Consider the following 26,627-nt stretch of genomic DNA (forward strand, 5'->3'; position numbering starts at 1 on the left):
TTAGAAGCCAAGAAACTAATCACTTTATGTAACAACTCTTTTTGAATGTATTCCAGATTCCTAATAACTGTCTGAAAAAAACAAAATTCAGTAATGCAGTCCATCTGTTGAGGAAATACTCAGTGACTTAAACATCACATCCCCCAATTTTTCCATATTCCTAATCCTAGTTTAAGCAACTCACTCAAATTCTGCACCTCTTAAGTTCTTCATCGTAAATCAAAGTAATAGACTAGTGCCTATTGTTTAGCTTCCTGCTATTGAAAAAGCATATCACGTATGTGTCTTCCCTATCAACATTAAAACTTTAATTTAAAAAAATATGTAAATTTTGGAAATGATAAAATTCATGAATATTGCATCTTCCTTAAAACATAAACTCTCTGAGGACAATTATAAACACTCCTTCTAACCAAAATACATGATTACAGACATTACATGGGAATAATTTCTAAAAGAGCAATATTAGAAGACATTTTTCCAGAAATCATAACCTAATTTTGATACATAATATGTAAGCTGCTAGAAAATAAATTTAATGTTTCTTCATTTTAATTAATAACAGCACCCAGGTTAAGCGATTCTTCATAGAACTATTGAAAAGTAAATTTCATTCTATGAATCACATAACCACCATGTAACTTGGTGATAATGCCCCACATGTCAGAAATGACAGCCCGTTTGTTACCCACTATTGTAAAAAGGTATGGGTGATATAAAGTCATTGCCTTTTCCAAGTTAATGTCACATGCTAAAGCTACGCCTATCTCCTGCTATGTCATTTTTACGAATGGAAAAAATAAGACTCCCACAGTCTTATGCAAATAACAGCTTCCATTCTGGTCAATACATTTTATCACTGATACATTATTCATCTCACTCACGCAACATCAAAAAGATAGGTTTATGACTGTCACTGCTCATTAGATTCCCCTGTTTACCACAGAAGTTGTCACTCTTCCAAAACAATAGTCTGTGTTTACCTCATATCATTACTGAAAGTTTTAAATTAAATAAAACATATAAGGCCCTGGTGAATGTTCACTAAACATTAGCTTTATGATAATTATTGTTGTCAATTAAACTGAGGGAAAAGTACAAAGAGGCAAGGCCAAAGCACAGGGTAGGTGCAGCGAAGAGAACCCAGGGTGCTGGACTTCCTCTGCTGCTAATAATGATTTCTCAAGGCACTTGAGAAATGTATTTACATGTATTTACAACAAACCATAAATGTAAATGTATTTACAACAAACCATACTCTATTGTCCCTTGTAGAATTTGGAGTCTGAAAGACAAGAAAGTCTCATAAACAACACTCATTTTAGTCAATCCTCTTACCTAGTAGATAAGTACCCACTTGTTGAAAAGTAGTTACTCAACTTTCAGAGGTTTTACTGTGCCAGATTCACTTCAGTGATTCTGTAGTGCCTGCTGGAAGACTTGATTTATTTCTTTGCAAAGGGATAAGTTTTCACCAGCTAGGCTTAGCATAGCAAGGACTAGGGAAGTTTTGAGATTTGGTTTTTCGTTTAATGAAGGACTCTTTCGTATTCATTAAACAAGTATGTTTGAATCTTTGCCATATGTCAGACAATGTAATAGGTGATTCACGCTGAGGTGCCATGTTAAAGAATCCAGTGGTTTTCTCTTTGGTGGTATTCCTGACCCTGAGCCTGTCTTGCCAAGAAAACACTATGAGCATTGTCTTGGATCAAGTTCCCTAGAGGCAGAGCCTGATGAGGGATTTATTGAAGGGATGTCCTCAGGAGAAACCTGCAATAGGGCAAGGGAAACAGGACAGGTCAGGGAAAGAAATACAGCGAATATGTTATTTTGGAAGTTTTAATCTCAGACTGATTCCAAGTATAGCTCTGGAGCATGAGTTGTGTCTTGCCCAGAGACAAGAAAGCTGATGTTATACCCGACATCAGCCATGAAGAGAGGGAGAAGAGGGTGTAACTTACTAGACAACTCCAAGAAAGGTGGCTCATTCAGCCAAAGGCTATTCTCCAGGAAAGGTGAAGGTGGGAACTATTGGCAGCTAAAACAGACAGCTGAGACATGGTGTGCCAGCTCAATAGAGGTATCTGGGTAGGGCACCAACATCATCGGCTGTAAGTGCTAATAGATAGAGCCACTGATGGAACCTCAAGAGAAGAACCATATGATATGATACAAAAAAACACAAATATATTTATGGCAGTTTTCTCCCATAATTTATTGAATTTATTTTTTGTGTGAGATCTGGCCAAGAGGCCCAGAAAGATGAGAACAAAGGAAAAAATGTCAAAGACAATAAAAACAATCAATATTGATTCTTAATATGTGCCAAGAAATGTGCTAAGTACTTTACGTATATGTACTCACTTAAATATTTCAACTGCCCTGTAAGATCTTCCTACTTTCACAGATGAGGAAACTGGAGGTCAGCAAGGTGAGGAAACTAGAGGTCAGTAACTCACCCATGACTCACCCATGATCACACAATTGTTATGTCATAGCTAGGATTTGCCTCTGCTGTACTCTAAGATCTTGATTTCTGTATTTTGCTGCATGTACTTTAGTTTCTTCATTCACAACAAGAAACACACAATAGTTAGATTACATCCTTGGGATAATATATCTAGATGAAAGGCAGTGGTGTCATGAGAATATCTTGAATAACTTTGTTAAAAATAGTTCCTAGGATCCTACTTAAAACATATTCAAACAGATTCTCTAGGACTAGGAGCCCAGAAAAAATGTTCAAATGTCATAGAAAATGTTGTTTGCAAATTGATGAACTAGATAAATAGTATTATACATCAATAGCATTAGCTTTGGAACAAATGGAGCTTACCCACAAGAGTCATTGAACCATTATTCAAAAAAAGACCTAAAATGTTTGTATTCAGGCAAGGTATTTTATAATGCAACCTACCTATTGTCCCAGAGTGGGATTTTCAAGCAATGAAAGGCAGTGTTTCTGAGGTCATGTTCACAACATGAAAACTGATCTCTTCCACACACAAAAAAATGTCAAGAACTGTAGAGGAGACACAGTGGAAGTAATTGAGGTGATCGAGAGAAATACAGAGGAAAGCAAATCAAACAGAGAGAAGGCACCAGCAGGCATTTCTCAGAGTGTATTGGACAAAAGAAAACTTTAAATTCTTTTCAGTGAGCAGAAGTATGCAAGTCATAAAGTGGTGTTGCTTAGGTCTCTAGTCAAGTCTGACGCAGCTGGAGATATTAGGAATTTTCAGAATTAACACTGAAAGCCTTGATAACATGCAAACAATACAATATATATAGCTAAAACTGCATAAAGGAAGAGATAGCCTGAAAGTAAAATTAGGATAATGAAGAGATTGAGGGGCTCTAGCCATTCCTCATCAAGGTTTTGGCTAGGATTTGAAATGGAAACAGGAGGAGACGGCTCATCAGTTTTAGCTTGATGCACATATCTATTAATATTAACTGTTCAGTAAACTGTTCAAGATTCTCTTTATAGGCTCTGTGTTCAACAATTAACAGTGAATACTTTCGTATCATTAAAATCCCAAATTAAATAATCCCTCCAAACATTTTAAAAATAGATATCAAAACCAGAATAACTCAAAGGGCAACTATAATGAAGATTTTGGTGTCTAAAATGGGCATTTCTAGTAATCAGCAGAGGTTCCAGATTCTGTTTTAACAAAGCTTATTATAGTGTGCACTTATACTGCCTTGGATAAATCCTGCCTTGGATAAATCCTGAGTAATCCTTCCATAAAATTAAGGCATGTAAATTTCTACCCACAGTCACTAATCCTCAGAAAAAACATTCCTAAATAGTACACTAATATGCACATAACTCTAGTAGTCATTGCAAAATATTTATGAACAAATATTTTCATTGCCCTCATTCAAGGCAAATATGGCCATATAATTTTATTTGGCCAGTACAATGTAAGCAGAGTCTTATGTCACTTCTGGATGGGAGTTTTAAGAGCCAGGGCACAAGTTCATGTTTTCTTTTTCTCTATCTTGGCAACTGTCAACTGAAAAAAATGCACAGCCAAAAAGTTGAGAGTTAGGTTTTATTTGGCTGACAAAACTGAGGACTTAAGCCTGGGACTCAGCATGTCAGATAATTCCAAGAGGCTGATCCGAAGAGGCAAAGGTGGAGCCAGGATACATAGGAGTTTTTGCAACAAAAGACCAAGTAGCTGGAACATCAAAAGATTACTGTTAATTAAACAAAACCAGATATCTCAAGTTAAGGAATTTAGTGCTTTTCTCTGTATGAGAAGATGCAAGAGTCTGGGCTCACTGAAATCATTCCTTTGATATGCACCTCAGATATCTGGGGCCAGTGTCCTCTGTTTTCTCATCATGAGTCTCCTCAGGCTGCACTGTACAGGGTAGGGGGTGGGGGTGACTGGAGCAGTGGCCATTTGTTTCCATCCTGAGTTCCCTCAGGGCTCACTGGCCACTGGGAGGCTGTAATGTGATGGCTTGATGGCTGCAACAGATGTTGATTATTTCATTAGCCTTCTTCTCAAAATGAAGAAAACAGAGAGGATGCCCTCCAGCCAGCCAGTGATGGACATGCAGTGTGAGCAAGAAATTAACACTTGTTTTTACTTAGCCCTCAAGACCGTAAGGATTATTTACAACTGCAGCATAACCTAGTCTTCTTGAGTGATACAATTGCACACTAGCATCTCTCTAAAGGCACTAGCATGCCTTTGCTTAAAATATATGGTATTGATACTACAAATGGCCCTTTTCATATATCAGGTTAAATTTAACAGTAATTGCAATTAATTAAATACACCTTATGCAGTAACAATCTTCAAAAAGAACTGAAGTTTCTCTGTATGGTATGATTCCCTGGTGATTACATAGTGCAGGTCAGGGAACCCAAGGGAGTTTCATGAAGGAAACGGCTTTCAATCATCCACATCAGTGAGAGCTGTGCATGGGTCACAGAATGGAACTCAGCCTCATTAACAACAGAAAGCAATGGTTGTAAGACCTTAAAAAAGCAAAGAGTGAACCCTTCAGGCTGCAATCAATAGCTCTCAGCAGCAGCAGAAGCTCTTATGTGATTATGGCTTAAAATACAAATTACTGTTTTATTGACAACAGTCTTTTTTCAGTGATCAATAAACTCTCTCCCAAATCTTAAATTTTGAAATTCAGAACAAAAATCTTGCAAAAAAATTCTTACCTTAGCATCGTATTTTGAGTTCATGGAGAACATTGCAGAGAAATGTGGAATTACAATGACTTAGTATGCAAAGACTTATTACCCTAAATTCAGAAATACATTTTTAAGGAGGTGTGAAACAAATATTTTTCTTTCTCAATATACCTATGTATCAGATGATAAATTATTTTAAGGACCCAATAAAAAGCTTATTCTCTCCACATGTACCTGTATTTGTGACTTTCTTTTAAAATCACAACTACCTTTAATGATTTCAGAGCATATAAAACATGTTTTCATTTGGCTAGTAATTATGCCATTTCACTTTATTAAATTCAGCTATCTCGAGGTTAATTTAAAATCATCACTGCTTTCCTGGATTCTTCTAGGGAATTCCATAGTTCAGGAATTCAGCAATAAACTGTTTTACGTCACCTAGGTCAGTACTTATCTTACCAGAGCAGGAGGAATCAGACCAAGGGATTGAATTAAATAACTTAAAATTCTTAATATTCTAGCAGTCAGCTCCTAAGGACCTCTGAGCATTAGAAAAACACATTTAGCTTTGCTGACATATTAATTCCAAGACAACAGTTATGAGTCTACTGGGGATTGGCCAAAAAGTTCGTTCGGGTTTTTCTGTAAGTTGTTATGGAAAAACCCGAACTTTTTGGCCAACCCAGTAAAAGCTGTGTCTGGATGAATCATATTTAAAATCCACTTATTCCAGATTAAAGTCAAAGGGAGTTTTAATAAACAATTGGCTGTTTATTAGCAATAAGATGAAGAATGCTACTCTCCCCTCATTGTTTTCTTCATCTTCTTTCATGATTCCTCCATATCAATACAGCGTTGTTGGCTTAAAAAATGCGTAAGAAAAGCAAACTCTTTGATATGAACTTCAGCTTTGTATGTGATTTGAAAGAGGCACTTTTGGTCTTCTATATTAGTACTATAAATTTTATAGTATAAAGAAATGTTGGTCATATCAATGCAAGAAAATACAGTGTATAAATGTCTAATGTTCTTCAATATATACCATGCGATTTTCCAAAAGCTTAACTTTTCTGTGAAAAACTTACTTTCTCTTGTGTGGACCAAGTATTTTAAATGGTCATTAAAAGGCAAAAAATTCTGTATTCAACTTTCACTGACAGATCTAAGTATAATTTTCAATAGATTGGTTCAGCATGCGAAATGGTGGGTTTCATAGACTGTGACGACTATATAGACCTCAAACTATCACTTACTTCAAACTTTCTTTTCTTTTTTTTTTTTTTTTGCGGTTTGCGGGCCTCCCACTGCCTCTCCTGTTGCAGAGCACAGGCACCGGACGCGCAGGCTCAGCGGCCATGGCTCACGGGCCTCGCCGCTCTGCTGCATGTGGGATCTTCCCAGACCGGGGCACGAACCCGTTTGCCCTGCATCGGCAGGCGGACTCTCAACCACTGTGCCACCAGGGAAGCCCAAACTTTTATTTTTTTGATAGTTAAAGAACTTAGGCCAGGAAAGGAGAAATGGGCAGCACATGGTGATACAGGAAGGCAATGGCAGAGATGGGACTCAAAACCAAGTTTCATTTCCATTGCACCATACTTCCCCAACATGTATTTGTAGTAGCAAAATGTGTACTAGAATAATATAGCAGAATTTCTAGTGAAAATATTATTGGATCAGTATTATTGTGAACACAGTATGTGATTTATTCATATTGACTACTTGGCCTCTTCAACTATGTGTTTGGCCAGAATTACCTATCCCTTAGTCTACTTCTCACCTTATTTTTTGTCCTATTTTAATAAAGCTAGAACTGAACTCTCACAAACAGAAAGGCAAATAAGTGAAAGAGCTTGCTGGTAGCCATGGCAACATATACTGTAGCATATCTCCAACCTCTCAATGGTGGACTCAGTTAAAACCATAGAACACACTACTATATATAAAATAGATAACTAATAAGGACCTACTGTATAGCACAGGGAACTCTACTCAATACTCTGTTATGGTCTATATGGGAAAAGAATCTAAAAAGGACTGGATATGTGTATATCTATGGCTGATTCACTTTGCTGTGCACCTGAAACTAACACAACATTGTTAATCAACTATACTCCAATAAAAATTAAAAAAAAAATAGCAAATGTTTGCACACTTGGCATCCCACTTGAGCTAATCCTGCATCCATTGGATTAAGAAATCTCTAGAGCATTTGTCAGACTGGTATGTGGCATGAAGACTAAAGAGTCTTGTGAGTTTGTACTAAGTCTCAGGGAAGAACTCATGTTATCTGACTAAGAAAGTCTTAGTCTTCAGAGAAAAGGGTCAATTTTGAGCACATCTTTGTCTTTGCCACTAATATTTGTCTCCCAGAATAGATCAGCCCCTCATTGATTCATATCTTAGGCCTACAAACCACAATAAACCTGTTGATGGAAATTTAAAAACCTTGTTCACTAAAAATTCTGTACAGCAGCTTTAGGGTAAATAAGCATAAAATGATGATGAGGAGGAGGAGGAGGATGGTTATGAACTAACACTAAGTAAAACTAAAGGAGTGCTAGGATTCACTTTGCAGCAGAACACCAAAGAGTTTACCATCCTAAGGAACATGCTTCCTCATCTCCATAAGATGATATTGTTGTCCAATGAACAAAGCAGCAATCTGTGAATGTTGAGCAGGAGACAATGGCACAGCACTATTGCTTAGCAGGAAGAGAGGATGTCAGACCCCTCAAGAAATACTTGAGTATACTTCCCAGAAATACCTGGAGGTGACCCTAAGGTGGACTAAAATATTGCATTAAAAGTACAGGTGAGGGCTTCCCTGGTGGCGCAGTGGTTGAGAGTCCGCCTGCCGATGCAGGGGACGCGGGTTCGTGCCCTGGTCCGGGAAGATCCCTTATGCTGCGGAGCGGCTGGGCCCGTGAGCCATGGCCGCTGAGCCTGCGCGTCCAGAGCCTGTGCTCCGCAACGGGAGAGGCCACAACAGTGAGAGTCCCGCATACTGCAAAAAAAAAAAAAAAAAAAGTACAGGTGAGTGTTAGATGAATTTAATTATTACTAAAACTGTGAATCCTTACTATTCATAAGTTGGAGTGGTCAAGAGAAACTCAGGTTGTATATGCAAGCTTCACATATACAACATTTTTTTTAATGTATATTTTAGTAGCTACTGAAAGGACTCTTGATGAATCTGATATCTGATGTAGGATAACTCTATCCAAATCACTTGGTATCTTATTCAAGCAAGTTTTGTTGTGTTTGCTTTTTTTTGTTTGTTTGTTTTTGAAGGTACCCAGAAGTGTACATACTAATTGAATAGCAGAAAGGAGGAGGTAAAAATATAGAATCTTCTTTGGGATCTAAAAAAAAATTGACTCCAATCTTGGGACTGAAAGTCCATTACATATTGCCATTTGGGAGACAACCATCCAACCATGCATTCACAAATATAAATTATTCTAGCATGCTAAACTTTGTAATGGCAATTATCATAGCTTGTAAGATTGAGAGATGTGTAATACAGAGTCCCCCATTGCCCCAGAAAAAAACTTTCCATAAATTTGTACCTTAGTTGATACCTTGATTTTTCTACCCTACACTTTGATTTGAAGCTTCGGTACAGTAACCTGGTAAATAACAAATTATATTAATTACATGAATATGTCTTTCTCAAATTCTATAAGCACTGTTGTGGGAAAGAAAAAATGTATAAAAAATGATATCCCATTTAAATATATATTACCTTCACATAAAGTGTTTAAAAAGTAAACTATATATTTTTGAAGGCATACGTAGTTACTAAAACTACGAGGAAAGCAAATTTAAGATAGTAGTTACCCTATGTGGGGAAAGTGTACTTACTGTGGTCTTATGGAATGTTGGAAATGTTATATTTCTTGGCTATTATGTCTATTTGTTAAAATGTAAATTTGTTTTAGGTACTTTCCTGTATATGTTCTCTATTTCATAGTTAAAATATTTTTAAAATATTCTCCATCTTCTGTAAGCAAAATAAAACACTTATGGGCTTGATAGGAATGGCACCCTACAATTTTGAGACAATAGATCTCACAAGCTGTCAAAACAGCATAGTGTCCTTGGCAAAGTTTCTTCATTTTCTTGTTTGGGCCTCTTATGTTAGTAGAATAATATTGATAATCAGTGTTGGTTTTTTAAAAATTATTACATGATGGCTGTTTATACCCAGATATCTTATAAAGAGTTTTATAAAATACCCCTTTGGTTTTTTAATCACAATCCTCCCACTGTGATCTCTGTAAAAGGCAACTGAACTGGGCTTAACTGAGACAAATCTTAGAGATGGACTCCAGGGTGCATTTTCTATGCATCATCCTCACCTCAGTGAAAACCTCTGTGTCCTTGTTAAATATCTAAACTAGTAAAACATTCCTCAGAGATGTGCTGATAGGATTTCCCCAGGGTCTAAACGCCGGGTGTCTCAAATCAGCCACGTTGATATTTATTTCTTCTTTCTCAGGCTTTGACTGCCATCTGTCAATCAGATGCAGATCCAGTTCTCTGGGCAGCCCCGTTTGGTGTTGGACTCATCTCTGCGGGCTGGCTCTTCCTTTCTGACACACTCTGCTGCAGCCGCTCTGGCAACATCTCTTTCCCTGGAGACAGGAATCCTTCCAAGGTTTAAGGTAAGCCTACCTGGATTATTTACTACCATGATAAGGGACACTTATCTAGGATAGTGTGATGAATAACACCTCCTCCCTTCTCAAGGGTCAGTCACTCTTTTTGGCTCTCCAATTATATGATAGAAAGTAGCTTTTCTAGCTCTAAAGCTACATGCTCTCCCAGCACCAGTGCCACCAACCATCAATTTCACATTCTCAGGCATCCAACTAAGGTTCAAACTGCTGTGTCTGGATGAGTAGAGTTCAGAAATGCTACAGGGTACATCATCATAAATGTGTAAAGTACTTATAGAAAGGGCATGAGAGAATGAGGAAACATTTCTTGTTCACAGACCTAGGATTGACTCCTGGCCCTGCTGCTTACTAGCTGTTTTGCTCAGAGCAACTACTTCATGGGTAGGTATATATTGCAAACGCTGAGCACAGGGCATTGCATATAGTAAATGCTCAATGACTGTGAGCTAGTATGTTATTGTCACTGTTACACTGAAAACTTCAAATCTTATGCAGAGTATGAGCAACTATTTCCATTTTTAAAAAAATCCACTCGGAACATCGTAAATAAGACCCAAAGCCATATAAAATTGTAAACTCAACTAGGCAAACCGGCAAAACATTGAAGGAAATTATCTACCTATTCATTTTGCCCAGATGAACCTGAACCCTTGCCTTCCCCCTTTTTATCATCTTTCTTTTAGCATTCAGTAACTTTCTAACAAATCCCAGCTCTATGAAATTCCCTTTAATCCCGCAGCTGCACTCTAAGAGGAGAGAAATTTATTAAAGCTCTTAATCCAAACTCTCCCATTCTGTGTCTAATTTCTCTAAAATTATTACTTCAGCTATGTTTTACTTAGGTAATTTAACCAACTAGTCCACAGACATGGGATCCTGAATGTCAGTAGATTCTTTCATTAACCTAATGAAACCTGCATTTTAACAGCAATAATGGATAAGAAGTACCATAACATATGACCAAAAAAAAATTAAATAAAAATTTAAAGCTCAAGAAAATCTTAAACTATTAACAAACATTTAAATATTAGGGCATTAGTGAACTGGGGGGGCGGGAAAGAGAAATAGAACAAGTTTGCCACAAAAGAAGAAACAAATAAATGAAGCAAATGATGATTCTAGCCACACTATGATGTAGACTCTGGAGAAGAAACAAAATAAAAGATAATTGCTCAGAATAATTGGCCATTATGCTCACACTTAGAAAATTTCAGTTCAATCATTCTGGAAGAAAAAAGTTATAATTTGATAACTGTTTTACATAAAAAAGATTTTTATTTCCCTTTTCAAAGACTTTAGGGAATATGCAATTCATAAGAATAATATAACCTATTGCTAATCAAAGAAACTTCAACTAAAATAAGAGAATTGATAGCTCTGATTTCTACCTGTCAAAGGACTCCTGCAATTCAAGGGGCCAGAATTATAGAATCAATAAATTCTTTCTGTTCACTAAAACCAAGAAGAATGTGTTGGCTTTAAGAGACTAATTTGAGGGCCACAAAGTGTATCCGTGGTGTTACAAACCAAGGCCCAGGAGATAATAAAGTAGCCAAGATCTAAAAAGAACAGAGAAACTCAAGAGATAAGGTCAGTATAACTAGCAATTATAATGGTGGGTTATTATAATATGAAAATGGCATAGCTGGATCCAAAGAAATACAGAAATTAAACATATATAAAAGTGACAAGAAATAATTAGAGGTGAAACCATTGATCTTGTGGGCTCAGGGCCTGGAGGCAGCCAGTGGCAGCTGGGAATTGGGCTTCTACCAGGTAACAATAGTTAAGAGTTTTCCCTTGGATGGCGAGGCAAGCCTGGCTCACTAGGTAAATCCAGAAAGTGAAGTGAAGCATTGTAATTCCCAGAAGGATCCTGAAACCAAATCTCTGTTTTAAACTATAACCAGGCATCTCTGGAATTTAAAGATATAACGTTGTAAACAGAACTAAGCCAAGTTACCAACTAGACTTGTGAATGAATCTACAGTATCTTCACATCCTCCAAGGGCATCATTTTTTAAAGTGCCTTTAAGAGACTGGGTTCTGAACTCAGGTCTGTTAGAGAGAATGGAAGAAACTTAACAAAGGGGAGGGAGGGGGAAGAGGAAAGATTAGAGGAAAGGAAAAAAGCAATAGAGCAAAAGAAAAAAAAATGCAGTTAAAGTGAAGCTTGAACACTAAAATTCCAAGAAACATGAACATATTTAGTGTTAAGAAACTTGTTTAAAGTTAAAACTAATAATGTAGTAAAACAATAGAAGATAGAAGAGAGCATAAAAGTTTTTCCCTGATAGTTAAATCTTGATAACATCTAGGTTGTGTTTCTGAAGATGACAAAAGTAGTGAATTATTTTTCACATCATAATAAGTATTTATGACTATGTATGTAGGATTTTAAAGATTAACCACACAGTAACATGTTTTAGAAATAGAAAGTAGAAAAGAATAATATATGGAAAAGAAAATTGAAGAAAAGTCAGGAGAGAAGAAAAAGGTAAAAGGGGTGGGTAAACAGAAAGCAAAAATTATAAATATGGTAAGAATTCTAAAGATATAAGGAATCCCAACTTGTGTAACTTTTCAATCACTAGTTGGACAAAGAAAATTTGCCTTATCGTTCATCTGCAAGAGAGAAGTATAAAATGAAATTTTCAAAATGAAGAAAATATCTAAAGTGGACACAATAGGAAATCGATCATTTCATCAAAAAAATCAATAAGTATTAATTAATCAATAATTGATTCATAAAATCTGATGTAGCAAAAATATTTTAGGATAAAAATAGAGCTCAAGGAAAAATTGAAAATAGTGAGAAATAATCTTACATAATAATAAAAAAGCAATAGGCTAAGAAGAAAAAATAATATTATGTCTTAAAATGTCACTCTACAGATCACTAATAAGTTGCAAGGGGAAAAAAAATAGTAGCTACAAAGTTGAGAAATCAAACAGGCAATCAATAATTAAATCATCAATGAAGCATAGATGGACACCTCCAGGTATGATATTCTAACAAAGACAAGATAATTCTTATAAGGTATTCAGGCAAGAAATGCATCTGATTCTAGTACTGAGAAAGCTTTAGACTGACCCAAAATAGAATGTATTCTTTAACTGTATCAATATTGTAGGAGCAAAAAAGGCTGTGTGAAACTTTAAAGATTAAAATAGATGAAGACATGACACTTACATGCAGGGCCTTGCGTGTTGGTCCTGACCCCTAACACAAACAGCAAGAAGAGACTGAAGAAAGAGGCAGACCCCTCAATATTGATAGGTGTCAGGTTTAACAAGCAAGAGAACTTATATATGAGGCTTGTCTTGGGTGGCCATAAGGCGAGTAGATCTCTACACCTGCCTGCCAGAATCTTAAAAGTTTATACAGAGGCCTTAACTGAGTTCAGTCACATATACCATCCAGATGGTCTCAACAACACAGTGCTCTCTCAAGGCTGCATCCTTGAAACGGCTCGCACTATGGGTAGAACGTACACTCCAAAGAGAGGGGAGGGGGTGAGGAGGCTTTGATTGCCCAGGTCCAGCTCATGGGACAACTGATGGTCATATCCTTTCAATGACCTATTCCAACATCACATACTGGAGGAAAACAAATACAATGAAACACATTGAGCCAAGTGACAAAATTGAAACATGAATGGTATATTAGATAAAAATTTGTGAAGACACATGCACCCCAATGTTCATTGCAGCACTATTTACAATAGCCAGGACATGGACATTTCATAAGTGTCCATCGACAGATGAATGGATAAAGAAGATGTGGTACATATATACAATGGAATATTACTCAGCCATGAAAAGGAACAAAATTAGATCATTTGTAGAGATGTAGATGGACCTAGAGTCTGTCATACAGAGTGAAGTAAGTCAGAAAAAGAACAACAAATATCATATATTAACGAATATATGTGGAATCTAGGAAAATGGTACAGATGAACCTATTTGCAGGGCAGGAATAGAGACCCAGACATAGAGAATGGACATGTGGACGTGGGGTGCAGAAGTGGGGGGTGGGATGAATTGGGAGATTGGGATTGACATATATACACTACCATGTGTAAAACAGCTAGTGGGAACCTGCTGTATAGCACAGGGAGCTCAGCTCAGTGTTCTGTGGTGACCTAGATGGATGGGATGGGAGAGGGAGTGGGAGCGAGGCCCAAGAGGGAGAGGATATATGTATACCTATAGCTGATTCACTTAGCTATACAGAAGAAACTAACACAACATTGTAAAGCAACTCTACCCCACCCACCAAAAAATTGTGTATCACTTTTAAATTTAGTGAAGTTGTAAACTCTGGTTATATAAGCAAACTCAAGTGAGCTGTAGACTCCTGAGCCATGTTTATTATTGTTGTTTCAGGCTATTAAGTTTTGAGTTGTTTGTTATGTGGCAATATTTAATTTGTGCACTTAATTCTCCTTATATCAGTTATTAGATCACCACTTCACTTCCTAAAAAGGACTGATCTTGCTGCTAAACTTATAGAAGTTTTATGCTTACTAATGATGAGAAGCTTCATTTATTTTTCAATTTATGTAGTTATTCAACGAACATTCATTAAGCACCTACTACTTGTAGGGCATTCTCAAAGGCCTTGGGACGTTGCGAAAAAAATGCTTTTGTTCTCCTGGGCAATGAGCAAGGCAGTTTATTACTAAAATATTGCATATGACTCCCCCTGCAGGAATACCTCCTACAAAACTTAGGTTGTGGTAAGTGTTATGTGGCTTATCTAAGGTTATGTGGCTTACTGAAAGTCAGATAATGCTCAGTCGATAAATAATTGATTATAAATATGTCTCTGTTGGGGGAAAAACGAGGTAATTAAGGGTTAGAATGATTGTAGTCAGAATGAAAAAAATAGTTTCCAATGTTTTCTTCCTTTTGTGTTTTCCCCACAGAGATGAGAATAGCATGTGAATTGATTAAACAATATTTACATATTTTATTTGACTGATGTGTCTCTACTCAACCACCACCTTTTGTTTATTACGTTGTTTTTGAAAAATACTACTGCATCAATTGTACTCTAAAGTTCCTTCATTGTGGATTTTATTGATTGCATACTCAGGGTGTTATTTAACATGTTCCCCTACCCCTTGCATTTTCTGTAAGCTAGATATTAGATGGGGAGGTTTAGATTTATTTAATTTCAACTTTCTGGCAACACATTAAAATTGCCAGAGGAGTTATTTATTTTAATAATAAAGAAACTTGCCCATTTCCAAAATCGTTATTCATGAAGTCCAGAAGGTATGTGTGAGTGTGTGTGTGTGTGTGTGTGTGTGTGTGTGTGTGTGTGTGTATATATATATATATACATGACGGTTATACAGCTAGGCTCCTAATTAGCTTTTTCCCCCTGAAGATAATGCTGACAATCATAGTTCTAATATTATGTTTGTCCTCCAGTGGAGGCCGCCTGTCTGAAAGCAATCCGTACTTCTGCCAGAATGGGTCCTATTTCCCTTGTAGCTCAGGGCTGAGTGACACTATGAATGCTTACACCTAGGTTCTGAGAACTTAGCCGGCCTAGCGTGTTTTGTTCCCCAAATTAGGCATTATCTAAACAAGGATAGGCTAGAGCTCATCCCAGAGAAGGAAAGGAGGAGTTGGGGTTGTTCTGATGGGACAGAGTCCAGAGAAGCCCTAAGGTGTTATTGGAAGTTCCTCCCTTTGGTAGGGGCTGTTGATAGGGGTGGTGGCAGCAAGTCTGGTTAGAGTGATGGCACTTTAGAGTGAGTGTCTTGTATTCATTAGAGATGTTAATGTGAGGGGTGAGGTCCAAGCAGGGAAGCTGTGTTAAGTATGGGATGTGAACTTCAAGAGAGATAGGTTTTAGTAGACCTAGTTAGCCAAGGTGAGAGTGAGGTTGTCATTTTGGGGGGTAAAATGTAATACCTTGAATCTATAGGTGTCACTTTGAGGGTGGTTGTGACAGATCCAGCGCTGGGATCGATTTTATCCACAGGCTGTAATTCTCAAGAAATTTACTACTGACTTCCCATTCTGCGTTGATGGTTGTAAGAGATAGGGCAGAAAGAGTTAAGAAGTATAGACAATGGTAGACGTTCATCTCGCTTTCAGTATTAATATTCCCTATATCTAGCATGAACAGAGGAGATGTTTTCCAGGAGGAGGGGGTTTGGTAGAACAGCAGAAGCCAAGTAAGGCAATAGCAATGGCAAGGACAACTACTAAGCCTATCCACCACATTACTTTTCTATCAGTAAATTTGTCCTTTTGAAAAGTAACCTAATGTCTGTAACAGGTTCACAGGTGTATTGAATGGGTGGCTCAGTAACTTTTCCTCAGGCGTTGGTGCTGTCTTCACTCTGGAATGGTGGACCCATGGAATTATGTCCTGTAATTTTAAGACAGAATGAGTCTTAAAATTATTTTATATTTTATATTTTATATTTTAATTATACACGGGCTTAGCAATTAAGACAAAGTTGGGGATCTATATATGGCAGACCCGACCATCCCCAGGAAACCTTGGAGCCATTTTCTCATACTAGGGGATGCCATCTGGCAATTTTTTCCTCTCCTTAGACAGTGCCCTGTGCCCCTTTTCTATTTTAAATCCTAAGTATTCTATCTGCTGGAGGGAGATCTGGGCTTTTTGTTTGAAACTTTATATCCTCTCTCTCAGCCAGATGATTTAAGGTATTAATTATATTATGGTTGGAAAGCTCTTTGGTGGGGTTGGCGATTAGAATGTCTTCCTCATACTGAAATATAGTTTCTTGTTCTAACTCAAGGTCACCAAGATCCTTAGCTAAAACCTTTCCAGAAAGGGTGGGGGAGTTTTTAAATCCCTGGGGCAGAACTGTCCAGCACAACTGTTGTTTTCTCCTGCGATCTGGATCCTGCCATTCAAATGCAAAAACGTATTGAGATTCCAGGACTAAGAGTGCATAAAAGAAGGTATCTTTTAAATCTAACACTGAATACCAGATCCTCCCAGGGTTTAGGGTAGAAAGCAAGGTGTAAGTGTTGGGCACCACTGGGTGAATCTCCTCACTCAGGAGTTTTATTTACAGCTCCGGAAAGCTAAACTAGCTGGTATTTCCTTTTTTTTTTTTTTTTACTGGAAGAATAGGAGAGTTGCAAGCGGACTGACAGGGTCTAAGAAGCCCTTGTTTGGGCTTCCCTGGTGGCGCAGTGGTTGAGTCCGCCTGCCGATGCAGGGGACGCGGGTTCGTGCCCCGGTCCGGGAAGATCCCACATGCCGCGGAGCGGCTGGGCCCGTGAGCCATGGCCGCTGAGCCTGCGCATCCGGAGCCTGTGCTCCGCGATGGGAGAGGCCACAACAGTGAGAGGCCCACGTACCGCAAAAAAAAAAAAAAAAAAAAAGAAGCCCTTCTTTGAGTAAGCTTTCTATTATCAGCTCAATGCCTGCTAGAGCGTCCTTGCTTAAAAGGTTGTCGACTGCAAAAAAAATGCACACCCTAAAAAAGTTGAGAGTTACGTTTTATTCAGCAGACATTCTTAGGACTTCAAGCCCAGGAGCCAGCCTCTCAGATAGCACTGAGAAAACTGCTCTGAGGAGGCAAGTGGGGGAGCCAGGATATAGAGGAGTTTTTGCAACGAAGGGCAGGTAGTCAGAAAGTCAAAAGATTATTGTTAATTAAAGAAATCAGATATCTCAAGTTAAGGAATCTAGTGCCTTTCTATGTATGGGAAGATACAAGAGTCTGGGCTCACTGTAAGTATTCCTTTGATATGCACCTCAGCTATCTGGGGCCAGTATCCTGTGTTTTCTCATCCTGAGTTTCCTCAAGCTGCACCATGGTGGGTGGCTGCAGTCTGATGACTGATAGATGGCTGGCATTTCTCGTTTCCATCCTGAGTTCCCTTAGGACTCACTGTTGGGTGTGGCTGCAATCTCTGATGGCTGCAACATCCTTTGGTTATTGATATGACAGGCAGCATTCTTAGTCCACAGGGTACTGCTTTTTATTTGGGCAATTGTAGCCAGGTTACAGCTTGACTGGTGGGGACCTCATGGCTCTGCCCATGGTGTCACTTGCCCATATTGAGGGATTCAATCCCCTCAAGGTTAATCAGGCCATTATTCTCAGTAGAGTGGTAGCACTAGGGCTACAGAACAGAAGGGAGTCTTAGGTATTTTGACGGTAAGGTTTTTGTCCCTGAGATAAATTGTAGATCCCAATTTATATAGTAAGTCTCCTTTTATTAGAGGAATTGGGCATTCTGGGACATAAAAGAAAGAGTGAGATAACATTTTCCCTTCCAAATTGCACTCAAATGCTCTATAAAATTGCACTTCTGTGGTTTTTTTCCTTCCACTCCCACTATCTTACATTTAACCTTGGTCATTCTGCTTTGTTGGGTATTCGAGACCCAATAGGTGGCCCCTGTGTCCATAAAAAGTAAATCTTTTTACCTCCTATGGTCAGAGTGAGCCTAGGCTCCTGGGGGTAATTTCCAGGGTACTCCTAGGAGCCCCAGGCCCCTTCAGCCCTCTTCTTTCATGTGTGCAACCAACGAGGATGGGCCAGGACACGACATTCCACTTAGTCTCTTTTTGAGACTTGGGATATTCCCCCTTCCAATGGCCTTCCTTCATGCGGTATGCACCCTGATTAGCTTTAATCCCTTCTCTCCGCTGTGCGTGTGGTCTTTGAAACCCCAGGCAGCTCATCAATGTTACAGGATACCTCGGGCACGGAAGTTGTCCCTGGGAGGTCAATTGACCCTGAATCACTAAAACCAGAATACTGGCAGTTCCTTCTGCTCATCTATCTTCCTTTGCATCAGCCTCCAGATACTGGTTGTTGAACACCCGAAATGTTTACTACACCAGCTGGGAAGTGGGCGTGGTGGGCCCTATCTCCGACTTTTGTAATTTTGTCTGGGGTGCTCTGGGAAGTGAAATGGGACTTAAGACTGGCCTGCCCTCCCCCTGACTCCAGGTTCACGTTCGTGTATACCTGGAGACACTCCTTAGGCACTCAAGGAAGGCCCAGGGATTTTCCTTTGGTCTCTGGATGACTTCCTGAACCCTACTACAGTTCATGGATTTCTTCCCGGCTCGTTGAATGTCCTTAAGAATCAAATCCCTGAAGTGTGTGAGGTGCTGCTGATAACTGTTTTCCTCTCAGTGGTCCCACTCAGGGACCATTTCGGGAATGGCCTGGACTCCAGGTTGATAATACAACCTTCCCTGATTATTTTGATTGGTCTTATTTGCTTCCTCCCTTGCATTAGTTATAATCAGTGCCTTTTCTTCCCCAGAGAGTAAGATGTTTAGGAGGGTTTGGACATCCACCCAAGTGGGGAAATGAGTGTTGAATATTCCCTGAACTAAATTAAGGACTCCCTTGGGGTGGGGTCTTCCCTCAAACCCCTGCATCTATCCTTCCAGTTATATAGATCTGAGGAAGAGAAGGGTATACATTGTGGTCAGTCCACCCTCTCCATTGGGGACATCCTGAAGGGAGAATAGCTTATTGATTCCAGAAGGCTGGTACTAAATGCCGCTACTGGTGTGCATTGGACTAGTCTTTGTAGGGAGGCATAGTGAGAAATGGAGGTGGGAGTCCAGGAAGGGGTCCACCCTGTTGGGAGGAGGAGGGGGCACCAGGTAGGGAGCTGGAGAATTTGAGGGAGTAGAGGGTGCTGGGGACTCAGGAGAGGTAGCTACTCTTGGCAAAGGAATTCAAGAGGATCCTCAGGCTGAGATGTTAATAGTGGGAGAGCAAGATTTGAACTGGTCTCATATTTTTTATGAAAGGCTTTGTTTCGGTGAAGCACCATGAAAAATTGGACATAGGGGATCTCATCCAATTTTTTAAAAGCTGGCAATAAAGGTCCAATTGAAAAATAGCATTATAATTTTTTCCTCCCTGCTCTGTGAGGAAACCTACAAATGATTTACCTATGGGAATCCTGATAGGATAAAATATTCTGAAATACCAAGAGATGTATGAATTTTCATTTTTTCTTTTTCCCAACTTGTTTTTTTTCCCTGCATGCCTGTATACTATGAGATCTAATAATGACTGGGCAAGTGTTTAACCATGTATCCGTAGATCAATGGTAGAGCATTTTGATAATCACCATCATTCCCTTCCTTTCTTTCTAAGGAAGGCTCTGGCACAAAAGAACAGAATACAATAGAGTACATCCCGAGGACCCAATAAAAGTGATATTAAAGTCTCATCTACCTCCTTTATGATACTTCTGAGCCATGGGAAGAATAGGAAATAAACTTTCAGTGAGGACACAGTGGTTTCAAAGACAAAGAAGCTATCTTATTAAGGGAGTAAATTTGGTCATTATGAGCTAATGTTTCACTGTCTCTTAAAAACTGATGTTTGTTCTTGCCAGAAAAGTTACTATTTAAATCAGCTATTATTTTAATACATCAATAGTAAAGAATTAGTAGGCCTATAGCTCTCACTGGTGGGAGTATTGGAAGGAATACTTGAATAAAAAGAAATGTATTTCTCTGGCTGTGGGATAGGCACAGGAATTCATTTTTCTTACCCCATTTCCACTCCCACCTCACCCCAATAACTGTGAAGCTCAGGATCAGACATCATAAGTGTTGGATGTTTCTTGATTTTGTATAGCCCAAAGTGGGGCCATTGCACAGATCCTACAAGGATCTTCCAGAGAGGGGATTTCTAATTATAGAGAAGGGATTGGGGTTTCACACCAAGGGCCTCAAAGAGGTATTTTGCAAATGGAAGACAGAAATGTCAGATTAGGATGAAGGAAAATTCTCCTGAGAACTCGATCTCTGAGATCAAAGAAAGGCCGTGTTAGCAAAAACCTTAACCTTTAACTTCCTACATTGTAATTCCTTTCTAAAATTGCTCTAATCCTTCAGCAAATAAATGTTTTTAAGTGCAATGAAACCACATTGTCCAAACACTGGATGGATAAGGGTTAAAATCTCTATTCAGCCAAAGCCAAGACTGAAGCAAAATATCATCAGCATCGAATGAACATTTGAGATGCAGGAATAAGTCTAAAATGTATTCAAGTACATGGAGCACTAGTACAATTTTATAATTTTTAAAGTACTGAGGTGACATTTTAAAAGTTTGGTATTAAAGTAAAAGAAAATATTTCAGCATTTTCACTCGCTAATTCCTTCTGCAGAGGCTATGCTGAATACTTACAATACTAAATAGATGCCCACTTTCTGCTGAGGTTAGTGGAAGCACAGAGTAAATTTGGCCAGCACAATCTCTCTAGGTTGCTTGACTATGATGATGTTGCCACCAAGTTCTTGGGCTTTCTTTCCACTTTAATGTAGGTGACCAAGTTAAAGATCAAAATACAGTGATCCTCTCTTTAAATCCTGGACTTTAAAATTGTATCAATAGTGATGTTGCAATTTCATTGAGGCAATCTCACACGGTGGCTTTGTACATTTTAAGAAAACGCTTTCTGAGTATTTTCAGAAACTGTCCAGTCCTATTTTGTATTTCTCACATTTTGCACACACTTGATGTTTCACACAATCACTTGAAGAAATTTTGTTGTTAAGCCTCAGATCAAAAACTATGACTAGGTAGGTGTGTGAATTTCCAGCTGCATCTCAGTTTTCCTTATATGAATACCAATTTTAACATTTTTCAGGAACAGAATAAGGGCATCATGAAATACCTGCACTCTCAAAATTGCCATCTTGGTTATTACACTTCAGCAGTTTTCTTTAAAGCACTCAGTGGTTACTAGTGTCTATACTGGCATTGTTATATATTATTTGGAATATCTATATTGGTATTTATCAGTGGCCAATGCTACTAGAGGGTGATCCACGGCTAAACCTACAACAGCATGCACACTGTTGAGAGGTAATCATAGCTTTTCTAGCCATCTTGTGCTCTTTTCGAGGTGAAAGATAGAGAGGCATCTCACTTTGGGTCAGTGAGCAGATTTATCTCTTGATCAGAGTAATAAAATCATATCTTCTTCAGGTACAAAATTAGGCAGTTTTGAGGGCTTATTATAAAACTGGTGGTTTCCTATCAGACAGAGATCCACCGTGTGCTTGGTGTTCACCTAGACCTGCCTTCATATCAACTCCATAGGGCTTGGGAGGCATGGGGGACCAGTCCAAAATTCAGGATGCCTGCTGTGCTGGTGAGTAATGAATTATCTAAAAGTACATTGTTTTCTTGTCAATTCAATGTACCAACGTGTGACAAGTAAACCTAGCAGTTACATTGTTGATTAGGGGTTGCTGGAGCATGACACACTGGATGGACAGTCCAGGGAATATGTCATCAAGAAAGAATGTATGGACAAACTTCCTGGTTTTATCCATAGGCTAGAGAAAGCTGTTTCCTCTACCAGGGAGAAAAGAGACCAGCAAACAAATTGGGTTTACTTTAGTTAATTTATAAGTTGCCTGAAATTAATTGTTCTACCTATTGTTTATAGACATGTGATCACAACTCATCAATTAAAAAAAGCTGAATATTGATACTAATACCAAATAATTTTTGTTAAGCGCTTTTATTTTGGCATAGGAAAGAAAAATAACTAGACTAGGATAATTAAAAAGGCTACTTATAACAATATGGAGAATATTAAAAATGTCCAACAATGAAATGTTTACTTCCTTGTTTAACTTGATGGTGATAACACGTAAGCAAGAATTCAGGCTCTGGGCAGATAAAAAATGGATGACTAAAATATTTAACCAACTAAGCCATTTAGACAAGAATTAAAGGCTTATATTTTAAATGTCACACTAGATTCAGACATTTTGCTTCAATGCTTTTGTAAAGTGAAACATTTATGTGCTGTTATGGGCTTTGTGATAAGATTCTTTATGGGAATGTGTTACAGTACGTGTTCACTTTAATAATAGCACAGCTCATAATCAGCAAGGTAGCTCCATAAGTCACATCTACTGTTTTCATAAAGTTTTTGCAAATTCTTTTAAGATGCCGTAAGCATGTCTGGATACTTTTGACCACAAAATTTACTTGCTGTACACAAATGGTTGCTGAAATTGAATGTACTTAAATTCAGTTTCTCCTGTGGTATTTACAGAATCCCTGTCTATCTTTTCTTCATATCTATATGTATAGTTTCTTAATTATACCACAAATAAATTAATGTTTATGATAGACAATTTAGAAAATATTGATACCTAAAAAAGCCCAAAACAAACAACAACAGCAAAAACTAAATAGCTCCCATAATTCCAACAACAAAGTTAATCACTGTTAACATTTAGGGCATATCTTTCCAGGTATTATGTGTATGTACACGGATTACTTTAAACTTCAGAACCTTTTTAAAATTAACAGTCTATTTCTATGGTATTTCTAATTCATTAATTTTTTTCATTTTTTTCAAAATTAATCTAACTGTTATATAAGTATGACCTAATGTATTTAACAGTGAAATTATGTATATGTAGCATAATGATCTATGAGTCAAAAGGGTATAATAATGATCCAGGCAAAGTGCATCCTGAATCTATTTGATTATTTTTCTCCTTATCATTAAAAGATCTAATATGTTTTCCCTTTCAATGGTAGAAATTTCTAGTCATCCTCTGAAATCTTTTCTCCCTTTCTTCTGAAGTCTTCTGAAGTCATGGCTGGGGAGTTCAGCACAGGGGAATTGCGTGCAGTAGCACATATCACTCCTCCTTATTTGTTCGTCTTCTCAATCTGGAAAGAAGACACTGCAGCAACCCAGCATTGAACATACAGATAACCAAATTGCCCTAGGTTAGGCCAGTCTCTTACAAGGAATCCTAGTTTCCTGAATGACCCAGTGGAACAGAAGTGCATCCACAAACCTATACCATTCACTTCAGGACAGTTGTTAAAGAAAAAAGTACACTTCTTTGTTCTTTATGCTATATTAAATTGGATCCTTTAGTTACAGCAGTCTTATCCTAACCAGTGCACTCTGTATGTATATAATTGTACATTTTTCACAGCAATATTTTAAATTTATGCTTAGTTATCTGCCCTGTCAATTAAGATACTTTTTTCATAATCTTATAACTTTGGTGCATAACAGAAACCTGCAAATTTACAAGAAAAATATCTTCTTTTTACAAAAGAAAACTCGTCCAGAGTTGTCAAAAGATTTGTCCGATGTTGCACAGTATTAAGCTTAGCTATCATAGTACCTAGTAGAGTAAACTCAACACTGACCTAATATATGCAAGAGCACAAAGAGACAGAAATTCACTTTTAACTACTGTGACCTAGAATTCATAATGGTCTCTGAAATTGTGTTCTCCCATTGTAACCTCTTTTTAAGGACTATTTTACTACTTTCCAATTCAGACTTTTTTTTTGGTTGCGTTGGGTTTTCATTGCTGTGTGCAAGCTTTCTCTAGTTGCGGCGAGTGGGGCTACTCTTTGTTGCGGTGCACAGGCTTCTCATTGAGGTGGCTTCTCTTGTGGAGCACGGGCTCTAGGCACGTGGGCTTCAGTAGTTGCAGCACGCAGGCTCTAGGGTGTGTGGGCTCTAGAGCACAGGCTCAGTAGTTGTGGCGCAGGGGCTTAGTTACTCCTTGGCACATGGGATCTTCCCAGACCAGTGATCGAACCTGTGTCCCCTGCATTGGCAGGCAGATTCTTAACCACTGTGCCACCAGGGAAGTCCCAGTTCAGACTTTTTTAAAACTATGTTTGACAGTCCAGTTAGTCAACTGAGTTCTGCTAGACTGATTTATAATCATTCATTTATTCAACATTATTACATGCCTGCAGTAAAATAAGCACTGTGCTGCTTATGCAAGAAACATTAATGAGCGAATGCTGACCTTTGTAGACAGGCAATTATAATATGGCTGGATCAGTATAATGGGTCACATATAATAGGGTAAAAAAACCGAGGCATGATTTCATAATTACAGACCCTATCCCAGTCTTAAAGGTTGTAGGAAACTTCCTAGAGGAAATAATGTTAACACTGAGTCCTAAAAAATAAGATGATATCGACGTGAAGGGGGAAGGAGGGTAGGAAAAGCTGTAACCAGCAATATAATGGAAATCTGGGAGAGTTCCTGGTGTACTCACCTCTGTCAGGTCTATTACTTATTTTACCCTACCCATATGTTCTTTCTCCTAATCCACTTATAAGCAGTAAGATGGTACTTATCAGAATTATGGAAAAGTAAAATTCTATTTGTTCTTATTGACCTTATTCAAAATAAGTTAGAAAAAAACCCTTCACTTTTACATTCAACTTACATCTCTCTTTTGCCATAACATTACCATTGTCTGCAAAAGTGAAATATATGTTTAAATCTATGGGCCTTTCATGCATGAAGGAGCATGGTTTTCAAAATGCTTTAGGTGGTTCTTTAAAGATGGATGGGACATTCAGTCATTTGTCTAAATTTGTGTGTTTAAAGGCTACAGAAAGTAAATGGGCCTTTAGTGTGGTCTCTAGGTCATGTAATCACATATTTTTGCAGTCTCTGGTTTTAAACAAGGATGGTTCCTGACTGATAGCGCAGGACCAAATTACTTCAGATATAAAATTTAAATCAACAGTTACTAGGTATAAAATGTGAAAAGCCTCTGCATATTTTCTTCCTATTAGTACATAAAATTATAGTAATTATAAATGCAGTCCAAAGGGAAAAATGCTCTTAACAGAGAAGAAAATTGATTTTTATAAAATAATTAGTACTGGAGGAAATTCCTATTTTGTTCAATATAAAGGGAGAGATAAGAGCAAGTGATTATATTTAGGTCATTTAATTTTAAAATTAAATTGCAAAATACAAGTATTACATTTAAAATGCTTTATACTTTACAATACAAAGTTTTAGCTAATATAACGATATTGATGCAGTTCTATGAGCAGAACATTTTCTGTTTTATGAGAAATTATGAATTTAAAAATAAAAATATTGAGAAGGGTTAAAAAATAAAGGCTTCTTTCTACAAAATAAATAATAAAAAAAGATTGTGAGGTTTCCATGGATATTCAAATGTTAAAGGATTCTGTCATGATGTTTTCCATTGGACTGAGCTTTTCTCTCAGCGTAGTGCCACAATTTGATCAATGCACATTGTTAGTAATAAATTTTACAGATTCACTATTAAAAATTGGCAAAACAACAATAAAATCTTATATATTGTTTTTGTGTAATAGCAAATAAAAACAAAAAAACTAATGAAGAATTATATGAACCTATTTACAGGGCAAGGATAGAGATGTAGACATAGAGAATGGACATGTGGACTGGCGGAGAAGTGGAGGGTGGGATGAACTGGGAGATTAGGATTGACATATGTACACTACTAAGCGTAAAATAGATAGCTAGTGGGAACATGCTATAAAGCACAGGAAGCTCAGCTCGGTGGTGCTCTGTGACGACCTAGATGGGTGAGATGGGGGTGGTGGGAGGGAGTTCCAAGAGGGAGGGGATATATGTATACATATAGCTGATTCACTTCACTGAACAGAAACTAACACAACATTGTAAAGCAATTATACTCCAATAAAAATATACTGTGTAGTCTAACCTGTACTTATTATAAGTACTTTGACCCAATCTATCAAAGATTGCTCTCAATTATTTTAAATATCAAATTCAAATGTTGCAATTTAATATTAATAAAATGTTGCTTCTATTAGATAAATTTACTTATTCACCTCCAGACTCACCAGACTCTAATTTTCACCTAGTGACTAAAATCTAAGTGAATACCATCCTCAAAGATACATACTCAAGGTTGAAGAACTCTATTTATATT

The 26,627-nt window shown here is 37.8% G+C and overlaps 1 long non-coding RNA gene across 1 annotated transcript in view; it reads left to right on the forward strand.

Moving 5' to 3' along the window:
* The window catches only part of LOC137208450 (uncharacterized), a 385,078-nt gene that overhangs the window by 299,663 nt on the left and 58,788 nt on the right, over window positions 1-26,627 (forward strand). The window contains exon 5 of the long non-coding RNA XR_010935640.1: window positions 9,681-9,846. This is a non-coding gene — a long non-coding RNA (uncharacterized lncRNA). The remainder of the gene's footprint in view (window positions 1-9,680; window positions 9,847-26,627) is intronic.

The sequence above is a fragment of the Pseudorca crassidens genome, chromosome 16, assembly GCF_039906515.1.
Source record: "Pseudorca crassidens isolate mPseCra1 chromosome 16, mPseCra1.hap1, whole genome shotgun sequence".
In the NCBI taxonomy this organism is placed as follows: Eukaryota; Metazoa; Chordata; class Mammalia; order Artiodactyla; family Delphinidae; genus Pseudorca; species Pseudorca crassidens.